This window comes from Carlito syrichta, unplaced genomic scaffold (assembly GCF_000164805.1).
Source record: "Carlito syrichta isolate Samal-C Ts95f unplaced genomic scaffold, Tarsius_syrichta-2.0.1 Scaffold309922, whole genome shotgun sequence".
Lineage (NCBI taxonomy): Eukaryota > Metazoa > Chordata > Mammalia > Primates > Tarsiidae > Carlito > Carlito syrichta.
Window position 1 is genome coordinate 974,925 of NW_007254018.1, and position 12,894 is coordinate 987,818.

Sequence of the window (12,894 nt, forward strand, 5' to 3'; positions counted from 1 at the left end):
TACAGTTTAGATACCACACTTATTGCTTAAATTGCATGTTGACAGTCTTAATATTGTCCTTAAAAGAGATGCTGTGTACAATGAAACTTAGTATTACACATATGTGACTTGTAGGTGTGTAATTTTGAAAATACGTTTACTCAAGGTGGGATCGTCTCTTAATAAATTAGTACCATATTTTAATACCAAAAAATGTCAGATAATAAAATACTGATCTTCTTTTTATAAAATAAAAGATTATTGGAGGGCACCGTCTACCTTCCTCTCCATGACATGTCAGATCACCCTTAGGTTGCAAAGTTGTGCTGTTGTGGTACTTCGTTCTGAATCGAATAATCATTTTGAATTAAGAAACCCGTCATTCTGGAAGCTATGAATAAGATTTTGTTCACTTCTTTGGTTTCTTCACTGTGGAATATTACCTTCCCTCAATAGAAAAACATACTTTAAATTCAGATTCTTAGTTACACGAAAGTACCATATTATCTTGTATAGTGTCTTTTCATTAATGGTATATAGCTGACAGTCACTGACTTGGCGGCTATGTTCCCTCGTTATAGACAAAAGGGCAAATTCAGAATCTGAGGGAGTTTAGTGCTTCAACTTTGCTTTGTTTTAAACGAGTTGTTTTGTGAAATTAAGTTCTCTTAAAAATAATTACACACCAGATATTGTGACTTCAGGAATTCTTACCATTTGTAAGAACAGCCCACGTTTTGCAGTCTGGTTGTAGAGCCTGCTGGCTGGCAGTGTATTCTGTTTCGCTCTTGGTTCTGTTTAGTTTGCACTTACGTGGTGCCAATTGCTCTGTTTTGTTTTTTGCATTTCTAAAGTATACGATGATAAACATTTTTGTAAGAATAAACAGAATTTTTACTTTTGTTGGAATTTTTCATACTAGAAAATTTAAAAATTTATTTAGGACTCTAACTATATAGTATTTCCTTATCTGACTTCTAAGTATAAAACAATACTGGAAAAAAATCTAAATTGCACTTAATATTTTAAATTGTAACTAGCATTTGTAATTTCATGTAATAAAGCATTTGTGGCCTAATAAGTTAGAGCACTTTGTCTTTTATTTGTAGGAGAAAATTCACATTCTTTTACCTTGAATTACCTAATTGTAATCAGTAAATGCTCGAGTATTAGACAAAAAGCACTACATTAAGTTTTTCAATAAAATGCCTTAATTTTGATATGAATTGTCAGTTTCTGATAGACTATTCCAGTATGTTGCTTGGAAAGAGTGTTTATTACCAACTTGTGTTCTTAAAATAGTGCAGGCCAGGCAGGCTAATCCCAGCCTGTAATTTCGCACTTTTGGGGGCTGAGGCAGGAGAGCCCTTGAGGCTAGGAATACGAGACCAGCCTGGGCAACATAGTGAGAACCTGTCTCTACAAAAATGATACAATTTATGTTCTATGTATTCCTAACTTTCTTTCTTTCTTTCTTTTTTGAGTTGGAGTCTCACTCTGTCACTCAGACTGGAGTGCAGTGGCCGCTCCCGGCCACCGCAGCCTCGGCCTGCTGGGCTCCGGCGATCCTTCCGCCTCAGCCTTCCAAGTAGCTGGAACTACGCGCTACCATGCCCGGCTAATTTTTGATTTATTGTGGAGATGAGGTCTCGCCAAGTTACCCAGGCGGGTCTTGAACCCGCGGGCTCAGGCAATCCACTCACCTCAGCCTCCCAAAGGCGCGGGATTACAGGCTGAGCCACTGAGCCCAGTTTATTTCCTAACTTTCTAGCAGAATAATGCAGCCTCAGAATTCTAATCTTAAAACACTGCTGTGTTGAATTCTTATTTTATGCCTGACATTCGTGTTTAATGTCAGCTTTTTCAATTAAAACGAGTTTTTAAATAGAAGGGAGCCAAAAAAAATGTATACACATTTTAAAAGATGTTATCTATGTATTACTTTTGAAATTGAATTACATTGCGGTAGCAATGTGTAGTAACGTTCGTTCAGCTATGCTTCCACCATTTTCTTTGACTGTCCTGCCTGTCACATAGTGACACTAACATTGATTTAATTAACACCATCTTTTGAGCAAACATCATAGTTAAAATGTGTGTGCATTTTTTGACACCCCCTGTATATATTGTTAGACTCAAAGTAGCACATTTTTATATTTCTCCTGCTCTTGCCACATATATCACTTGCCTGTTCCTCTTGCCTTCTGCCATGAGTAAAATCTTCCTGAGGCCTCACCAGAAGTTAAGCCAGGGCCATGCAGAACCCTGGGCCCAATAAACCTCTTTTCTTTAAAAATTACCCAGCCTCAGGTATTTCTTTATAGCAATGCGGAAGGGACAAATACAGAAGATTGGTACCAAGGAGTGGCCCTGCTATAAAGATACCTGAAAATGTGGAAGAGGCTTTGGAACTGGGTAACAGGCAGAGGTTGGAAGAGTCTGGAAGGTTCTGAAGAAGACAGGAAAACGAGGAAAGTTTGAAACTTCATAGAGATGGGTGTGACCAAAGTGGTTGTGATCAAAATACCGATAGAAATACCAACAGTGAAGTTCAGGCTGTCGAGGTCTCAGATGGAAATGAGGAATGTGCTGGGAACCAGAGCAAAAGCCACCCTTGTTTTGCTTTAGTAAACATCAGGGCTACCTCTGTCCATGTCCTAAGGCATTGGTGGAAAGCTGAACTTGAGGTGATCCCTTAGGGTATCTGGCGGAAGAAATTTTTAAGCAGCAAAGCGTTGGAAAAGTGGTGTGGCTGCTTCTAACAGCCTATGATCAGATATGGGAGCAAAGGAATGCCTTAAATTTATAACTAAAAGAGAAGCAGAGCATACAAGTTTGGAAAATTCTCAGGCTACCCATGTGGTTAAGAAGGAAAGAGTCCTTCGGGGAAGAATGGAAGAGAGCTGGGGAGCAGCCATTTGCTGGTGAAATGAGCATGACTAAGAACTAAGGTTCCTAGTCAAGACGAGGGAAGAAAGTCCCGAAGGCATTTCAGAAATCTTCCAGGCAGCCCCTCCGTCACACACGTCCAGAGGCCTGGGCGGAAAGAGTGGTTTTAGGGGCCAGGCCGTGTGGCCATGCCTGGAGCCCCCTGGAGATACTGCTGCCCACATCCCAGCTCCAGGCAGGGCCCTAAGGACCCCAGATACAACTCAGGCCACTGCTCAGAGCCACACATGTAAGCTTTGGTGGCTTCTACATGGCATGCAGCCTGCCAAGGGCAGAATGTGGGAGTGAGGGCGATGTGAGGGATGGGAGGGCCTGGGCGCCCAGGCAGAAGCCTCTGCCAGGGCAGTGCCTAAGGGAGCGGGGCTGGATGCCCACACAGAGGCCCCACGGGGCACTGCAGAGGGGAGCCGTGGGACCTGCACCGCCCTCCAGAGCCCAGAATGACAGAGCATCCTCAGCTGGGAAAAGTCGCAGGCATTCATCTCGATCCCCTGAGCGCCCTGGTGGGTTGTGCCCTGAAAAGCCACAGGGTGGCCAGGGTGGCTGCCCGAGAACTTGGAAGATGCCCACATAACCCCAGTTTTAGCAAGAACCTTGCTGAGTCAGTTTAGAGAGAAGCCCCACCCTCGGTGTCTGATCAAGCCCACCCCTGGACCAGTGTGCCCAGGAGCAGGACATGGAGCTCAGGATTACCAGGAGCTCTAAGATGTAATGTCTGCCCTGCTGCCCCTTTCTTTTAGCCAAGTTCTCTCTTTTGGAATGGGAATATTTATCCAATGCCTGCCCCACCCTGGTATCTTGGAAGTCAATAACTTGTTTTGATTTTACAGGCTCCTAGGTGGAAGGGACTTGCTGTGAGTCTCAGAGGAGACTTTGAACTTGGGATTTTGGAGGGTGATGCTGGGTTGAGATAAGGTTTTGGGGGAGTACTGGGAAGGGATGATTATATTTTGCAATGTGGGAACATGAGATTCAGGGGTGCTCCGAGCAGGATGATTAGTTTAGATGGTTGTCCCCTCCAAATCTCATGTTGAAATGTGATCACCAGTGTTGGAGGTGGAGCCAAGTGGGAGGTGATTGGGTGAGGTGGTACATCCACAGGAAGGACTGGGTGCTGTTCTCAGTTCATGAGTGAGTTCTTACCGTGTTAGTTCCAAGGGTTGGTTGTTTAGAGAGCCCAGCACATCCTTCTCTCCTGCTTCCACTCTTGCCATGTGACATGCCAGCTCAGCTTGCCTTCTGCCACGAGTAAAAGCTTCCAGAGACCCAGCAGATGCCAGCACCATACAGAACTGTGAGCCAGATACACCTTTTTTCTTCACTAAAATAATTTTTAAAAAATTCAACCTACATTGGCTAGGTTAGTTTGTGACACTAACATCAATTTTCTTCTAACCTGATAGTGTGAATTGTCATTTATTTTTGAAATTTTAATTATGTTATGAACATTCAAGCTGTGTACTTTATTGGGAAGACACTGTTTACGTATGTTATAAATTGCAAATGCCAAGTCTAACTTAATGAGAAAGAAGTCAACTACATCACTGCTCAATAAATATAATAAGTAAATGAAGCAGTAGGGCCTTTGTCCTATTTTCCCCCCTTTTTCTATATGTTCTAATATCCTAAATGTCAACTTCAGCTAGAACCTATAACTATTAGAATACTTTAAGGCTCTTCATTCCAGTGTGTAAACTAAGAACATTTTTTTAACCCCCCTGGGAACAACAACAAAAATCATAAACAAATGGACTGTAAATTGCAAAAAATAAGCAAGTCTGACCATACCAATAGCAATATCTATTGTAAAAATGATCAACGCACCTGTTATTATTAATTATGCATGTGACATTCTCAAGGATCAGACAGCAGATTCTATATCAAAGTTCAGGAATTAGGGGAATGGGGTCATTTACTTTATAGAAATGTAATTTGTGAAAAGTACATCAGCAAAAACTGCATTTGCTGCATCTGTAAAGACCAACTGAAAATATAAATATAATTTTATAGCTTAAAGATAAATTATGAGTTGTCCAGAACTGAAACTTATAGTTGAATATAATGATTCTTAGAGTTCTGGTTAATAGACTTTTGATTATTTATCCAAGATAGAAGATATGACTATAATTTTATTTCTTTAAAGTTTTAATAGAGGAATTCTTTTGTGATAGAAGGCTATTGATCTTTAATAATTTTTTTCTTTTCCTCGTGAGAGTACACTCAGTTTTTTTAAAGTAATTTTTACTGAATCCAGTTTTTAATACCTGTCTTCCTTTCTCCTGGATTTTTATAGGTATGTGTCTATATGCAATTTTCTTAGCCACTTCATGTCTTTCAGAATTTTGTCAGGGACAGAGCTCTAACTAATTAAATTCCATAATATTACTGACTTCTTATGGTTATACTGTATCATGAGTTGATCTATCTTTACTTCAGTATCATTCTATTTAGGTGTGGCAAGTGTTTCACTAATATCCGAAAAACATTCAGGTGTTATAAGTAGTGTTGGAGTTATTCATTCCACATTCCTTAAATGGCTATCTTCCTTCTTCTTTGTATGATAGATTACCTCATGGAACATTGATTTCCAGGGAAAGTTTTATTGAAAAATCTAAGGAATTTACTTAATTTTCATTTTAAACAAGATGTTAAATCAGTTTCAAGAGAGGGAGTTGTAATGAAATCCCAAATTCTAGAAAAATGAAAATGAGAGACCTGGGGGCGGGAGGCAAGACTTGCCAATTTTTATGTGATTTGGTCATATCATTTATCTTCTTGACTGGCATCAGCATATCCAAGTAGTCATGTGCACATAAGTCAAGAACATTAATTAAGCATTGGTATAAATACAAAAATCTTTAAAAATTATTTTCTATAACTTTCAAAATACCATTAAATTTCAGATCAAAGATATAGATAAACCTTGAAAATAAAATCAGTTCTAATGCATACATGCAAAACGTTTTTTTTTGTTGTTTTTTTACTTCGCTGGGAACAATGCAATGTCTGCCCTGCTGAGTTTCAGACTTGGTGTGGCCTGTTGCCAATGTTGTGTTAATATATCCTGTGTTGGCTAGGCTGTGCTAGTAGGCACACATAAGTTATTGAGAGCTTTCTAATACTCAACACCTTGGGGTTACCTTGACTTATATAATAGGTAAGAATATAATAGCTTTAATCTTGTAACTAATAATGTTACTGAGAAAAAACAGTTAAATGGCCCAGCTCATTAACTGTAGTACTTTTGATTGAAAACTTATAGGAAATAATTTCAGGAATTGTTTAAATGTAAGCTCAGATACTTGATTAGTGTGAAATAGAATATTTTTCAGTCATGTTTCATTTCAGTTGTTAAAGTTAAACCCAAAGAAGCTCAAGGCTTATGACATCGATTCACTGTTTTTCTTTACCTGGTTAAGACTTCAGTTGCATTTGTCACTTCATCCTTTGTACTTTTTGCTTTATTGGGTTGGTGTGATGGTCAAAGAATGAAATTTACAAGTTCTTCGAATAACATTTGTTTCTTTTTAAGAAACCTTTCTTAGTTATGAGTAACGTCAAAGTAGGAATAAAGTAATTTGTATTTTTAGTACTAGCATTTATAGTACTTACGTCTTCTACAGAAGTGACAAGGGTTATGATTTTTTTAAATGTAAAATTTGAAAACTGACACATTTGTTCAAGTCTAGATTTTGTTTGAACTTTTTGAGGGAGGACAGTTTAGGAAGTGCATGCAGGAAGTATGCAAGGAGAGTCTCTAAGTAATCTGCCATTCAAGCTAAAAAGCTTAAGAGAAATCATTTGAGTTTAGGGTCCCCCCCCCTTTGGGGTACAATTCAGGGTCAAGTATATAAAAGTTCATTATGCAGGTGCCCTTGTTGATGAGGTGTGGCCCCTCCTCCCCCAGCAGAATCCCACGACTGTCAGTCTGCCCCCCTCCCCCACCCTGGCAATTTCTCACTACTGACAATTCCTTTCTTATTGTATTGTAATTGTTCAAGGTCCACTTATGAGTGAGAGTATGTGATACTCAGTTCTCTATTTCTGTGATAGATCACTCAGTATTATAGACTCTAAGTCCATCCAAGCTGCCACAAAGTTTATAATTTTGTCCTTCTTTATGGCTGTGTAATATGCTATCGTGTATATGTACCACTTTTTTTTTTATCCAGTTCTTCAGTGGGCAGCATGGTTGGTTCCATGTTTTTGCTATTGTGAACAATGCTGCAATAGACATGCATATGCAGGGATCTTTTTCATAGAGTGATTTGAGTTCTGGGTATATTCCCAGTAGGGAGATTGCAGGGTCATATGGAAGGTCAATTTTTAAATCTTTTGGGAATCGTCAAACTGGTTTTCACAGAGGTTGTACTAGTTTACACTCCCACCAACAGTATAGAAGTGTTCCCTTTTCTCCACCTCCTCGCCAGCATCTGTTGTTTTTTGAGTTATTGATGATGGCCATCCTGACTGGAGTTAGGTAGTATCTCAGTGTGGTTTTAATTTGTATTTCTTCAATGGCTAGTGAGATTGAATGTGTTTTCAGGTATCTGTTGGCTGCTCGTATATCTTCTTTTGAGGAGTGGCTATTCATATCTTTTGCCCACTTTGTAATGGGGTCGTTTGCTTTTTTTCTTTTCGGCACATTTGAGTTCCTTGTAGATCTTAGATGTTAGGCCTTTGTTGAATATACAGTTGGCAAATATTTTTTCTCAGTCTGTGGACTGTGTCCCTGCTTTCTTTGATGGTTTCTTTGGCTTTGCAGAAGCTTGTGAGTTTGATGAGGTCCCACTTATCTATCTATTCTCTTATGGCATGGGCACTTAGGATTTTGATCAGTTGCTAGTTCCAATTTCCATTAGGGTGTCTCCTGCATTTTCTAAGGTTCTTATAGTTTGAAGTTTTACGTTTAGTTCTTTGATACATTTAGAGTTGGCTTTTGTATATGGTGATAGTTAGGAGGTCTTGTTTTAATCTTCTGTATGTGGTCAGTCAGTTTTCCCAGCATCATTTACTGAATAGGTTATCCTCTCCCTAGTGGTTGGTGCTGGAGGCTTTGCCGAAGATGAGTTGGTTGAGAAATTAAGGTTTTGCTTCTGAAATCTCTATCCAGTTCCATTGGTCTATATGCCTGTTCTTGTACCAATTCCAGGCTGTTTGGATTATTGTAGCTTTATAATAAAGTTTAAAATCTGGGAGTGTGAGACCTCCCGCTTTGTTTTTTTTGTTTGTTTTTTTGTGTTTGCTTGTTTTTTGCCAAAGATTGTGTTGGCTATTCATGGTTGTTTATATTTCTTTTCTTTTTTTGAGTTGGAGTCTCACTCTGTCACTCAGACTGGAGTGCAGTGGCTGCTCCCAGCCACTGGAGCCTCGACCTGCTGGGCTCTGACGATCCTTCCGCTTCAGCCTTCCAAGTAGCTGGAACTACAGGCGCGCGCTACTGGTCGTTTATTTTTTCACATGAATTCCAGTATTGCCGTATCCAGGTCTGAAAAGATGCTGCTGGTAATTTAATGGGTATTGCATTAAACCTGTAGATTGCCTTGGGTAGAATGGGCATCTTAACAGTGTTGATTCTTCCAATCCATGAGCATGGAATATTTTTCTATTTGTTTGTGTCATCTTTTATTTCCTTGAGCAGTGTTTTGTAGTTTTCATTGTAAAAGTCTTTCACATCTCTGATTAGGAAGATGCCAAGGTAGTTTTTTTTTTTCATGGCTATTGTGAATGGGATTGTGCTTTTTATTTGGGTTTCTGTTTGTTTATTGTTGGTGTATAGAAATGCGACTATCTATACCCTGAAACTTTGCCAAAGTCTTTTATCAGTGCAGGTAGGTTTTTGACAGATTCTCTTGGGTTTTCAAGGTATAGAATCATGTCATCTGCAAAAAGAGATAACGTAACTTCCTCTTTTCCTATCTGGATACCCCTGATTTCCTTCTCTTGTCTGATTGCTCTTGCTAGGACTTCCAATACTATGTTGAACAGGAGGGGTGAGAGTGGGCATCATTGTCTTGTTTTGGTTTTCAGGGGAAATTGTTCCAATTTCTGTCTATCAGCATGTTGGCTGTGGGTTTCTTGTAGGTGGTTCTTACTATTTTGAGGTATGTTCCATCTATGTCCAGATGTCCGAGGGTTTTTTATCAAGAAAGGGTGCTGGATTTTATCATAAGTTTTTTCTGTGTCTAATGTTACAAGCATGGGGTTTTTGTCTTTACATCTGTTGATGTATTTAATTACGTTTATGGTCTTGGGGATGTTGAACCAGCCCTGCATCACGGGGATGAAGCCTACTTGGTCAAGGTGGATGCTTTTTGAGATGTGTTATTGGATTTGGTTTGCTAGAATCTTGTTGAGAATTTTAGCATCTATGTTCATCAAGAATATTGACTTAGAGTTCTCTTCTTTGTTGGATCTTTACCCGGTTTGGGTATCAATGTGATATTAGCTTCATAAAATGATTTGGGGAGAGTTCTAGCTTTCTTTTTTCTTTTTTTTTGAATTGGAGTCTCACTCTGTCGCCCAGACTGGAGTGCAGTGGCCGCTCCTGGCCACCACAGCCTCGACCTGCTGGGCTCCGGCGATCCTTCCACCTCAGCCTTCCGAGTAGCCGGAATTACAGGCGTGTGCTACCACATCTGGCTCATTTTTTGATTTATTGTAGAGATGAGGTCTCGCCTGCCCAGGCGGCTCTCGAACCCGCGGGCTCAGGCAGTCCACTCACCTCAGCCTCCAAAGGTGTGGGATTACAGGCTGAGCCACCAAGCCCGGCTTCTATCTTTCTTAATTGCCTAGAATACTTTCAGTAGGATTGGTATCAGCTCCTACTTATAAGTTTTGTAGAATTCTGCTAGAAAGCCATCTGATCCAGGGCTTTTTTTAAATAGGTGGTTTTCTTATGACATAGTCGATTTCCTGGGTTGTTATTGGTCTATTTAGAGTCTTGATTTCTTCTTGTTTCAACCTGGGGAGGTTGTGTGGAGTAAGAAAGTCCTCCATTTCATTTAGGTTTTCGAGTGTCTGCATACAGATGTATGTAGTAATCTCTGATCATCTTTTGTATTTCTTCAGGGTAAGTTGTGGCTTGATCTTTTGCATTTCTGATTGTGTTTATTTGGACATTTTCTCTCTTTTCCTTGGTCAGTCTAGCTAGGGGTCCATCAATCTTATTTATCCTTTCAAAAAACTAGCTTTTGGTTTCATTTAATTTTTTTTTTTTTTGTATTATATTTTTGTCTTCTGCGTCCTGAATTTGGACTTTTATTTTGGTGATATGGGTTCTTCTGCTGAAGTAGAGTTTTGGTGGTCTTGCTTTTCCAGCTTTCTTAGGTGATTTGTTAGGCTGTTAACTTGTGATCTTTCCATTTTCTTCATGTATGTTTGCAGAAATATTAATTCTTCTCTTATTACTGCTTTCATGGCAGCAATACCAGAGATTTTTGGTAAGATGTTTCTTCATTTTCATTTGTTTCCAGGTATCTTTTAATCTCTGCTTTGATTTCCATGTTGACCCAGGAGTTGTTTAGCATCATGGTGTTTAGTGTCCATGTCTTTGTGGGTTTTGGGGGAACTTTGTTGGTGTTGATATTTGTTGTATTCCACTGTGTTCTGAGAAAGGTGCATGGGAGAACTTCAATCTTATGGAATTTGTTTATGCTTGATTTATGGCTAAGGATGTGGTCAATCTTAGAGTATGTTCCATGTGGTGAAGAGTAGAATGTATAGTCTGCATTTGTTGGGTGGAGTGTTCTGTAGGTATCAATTTAGGTCCATTTGGTCAAGTGTCACATTGAGGTTCCACATCTCCTTGTTGACCTTTTTGTTTTGATGATCTGCCTAGGGTTGTTAGTGGGGTGTTTAAGTCCCCAGCTATAATAGTGTTAGAGCCAATATATTTTTTTAGTTTACCTAGAAGCTATTTTATGAAAGTTGGTGCTCCTATGTTGGGTGCATATACGTTTAGGATAGATATTTCTTGTTGATGGATTGAACCTTTTATCATTATGTAGTGACCCTCTGTATCTTTTTAAATTTTTGATAGCTTAAAGGGTATTTTGTCTGATATTAAGATTGCAACTCCTGCTTTCTTTTGTGTTCCGTTCACCTGAAATTTTGTTTTCTAGCCTCTTACTTTGAGCCTTTGAGTGTCCTTTCTGGTGAGATGAGTCTCTTGGAGACAATATATTTTAGCCTCATGATACTTTATCCAATTTGCTATTCTATGTCTTTTCAGTGGTGTATTTAGTCCATTCACATTCAAGCTAATTATTGAGATGTGAGAGTTTATCCCTATCATGAGGTTCTAATAGAGTGTGTTGTTGTTGCTGCTGTTTGTTTGTTGTCTTTCTTTTGATTTGGGGGTTGATTTATGTGTGTTTTCAATCTTTTCCTGCATTCTTGTGAAGGACGTTATCGTTCTTTGTTTCCTTTCTTCTGTGTGTATTTAATACTTTCTTAAGTGTTTCTTGCTTTTCTTAAGTGGCCCTGTGCTTTTTGTAAATTCTTAGGGATTGAATGTCTGGAAAGGATTTTAATTCTCCATCACTGATGAAACTTAGCTGGGTAGGTAATTCTTGTTTGAAATTGTTTTTCTTTGAAAACTTTAAAGATTGGGCTCCAAGCTGTTCTTGCCTGAAGTGTTTCTGTAGATAAATCTACTGCTGTTCTAATTGGTCTTCCTTGGTAGGTAGTCTGACCTTTCTTTCTTGCTGCCTTTAGGATTTTTTCTTTTACACCTACTTTGTGTAGGCGAATTACTATTTGTCTGGGTGTTTGTCTTCTCATTTGTTGTCTTACAGGGGTTCTCTGAATCTCTTGTGTTTGAATGGTCACATCACTGATGAGATGAGGGAAGTTTTCTTGGATAATTCTATAGGATGTTTGTTCCAAGTTGGTCACTGTCTCTTTATCTGCCTCAGGGATTTCAATTAATCTTAGGCTTGGCCTTTTGAAATAATTTCTCATCTCTTAGAGGTTTTGTTCTGTCTTTTTAAGCTTCTTTTCTATGTTTTTTAACAGTTTGGGTTAGTTCCATATTTTGGTCTTCAAGCTCTGAGATTCTTCTGCTTGGTTAATTCTGCTTTCCATGGTTATCAATTTGTTGTTTATTTAATTCACTGTATTCTTTATTGCTGTTATCTCAGTTATCAGCTCCTTCATTCTTTCTTCTTGTCTCTCCTCATTTCTATTTATTCTATCAATATCTTGATATCTGGGTTTGTGGCTTGAGACCTGCCCATTCTGGGGGCTCTTCATTGTTTAAGTTCTGGAAGTCTGTATTCTCAGTGGTTGACCTCCCAGGGGTCTGTGTGAGACTCATATTCTTCTTTTCATTTTTCTTCATTTGTGTACGTCCCCCCCCCCCTTGTTTTAGCCTCTTCTTTAAGTCTGTTGTTCACTGATGGGAGGATAGGTTTTATTTCTGTTTGCTCAATCTTCTAGTCTTTCTTATGTAGATCCTTTGGTTTTATTTAATTCTGAAGCTAGACTAGGGCCCTGTGCTTTTTGCATTTTTGGAATTTAATTGAGGGGGAACTATGATTCCAAAGCTATCTGTAGATCCCAGTGTCTGCTGTTAGGTATGTGGGCCCCCTGGAACCCACTTCTCACTGCCTTAAAAATCTGTCCATGCAGTGGAGGTGTCTGTTTGCCCCCTGAAAGCAGAATGAGATAAGAAAAGGGAAAAGAGGCCAGGTTTGGTGGCTCAGCCTGTAATCCCAGCACTTTGGGAGGCTGACGTCAAGTGGATTGCCTGAACCCACAGATTTGAGACCAACCCAGGCAACTTGGTGGGACCTCGTCTCTACAATAAATAAAAAAATTAGTCAGGTGTGGTAGCGCATGCCTGTATTTCTGGCTACTTGGAAGGCTGAGGTGGAAGAATCGCTGGAGCTCAGCAGGTCGACGCTGGGGTGGCCATGAGCACGCCACTGCACTCCAGCCTGGGTGGCAGAGTGAGATTCCAAC

The 12,894-nt window shown here is 39.5% G+C and overlaps 1 protein-coding gene across 1 annotated transcript in view; it reads left to right on the plus strand.

Annotated features, from left to right (window-relative positions):
* BRDT (bromodomain testis associated) overlaps positions 1 to 12,894 on the plus strand; it is an 80,451-nt gene that overhangs the window by 39,346 nt on the left and 28,211 nt on the right. The gene's annotated exons all lie outside the window — the stretch shown is intronic.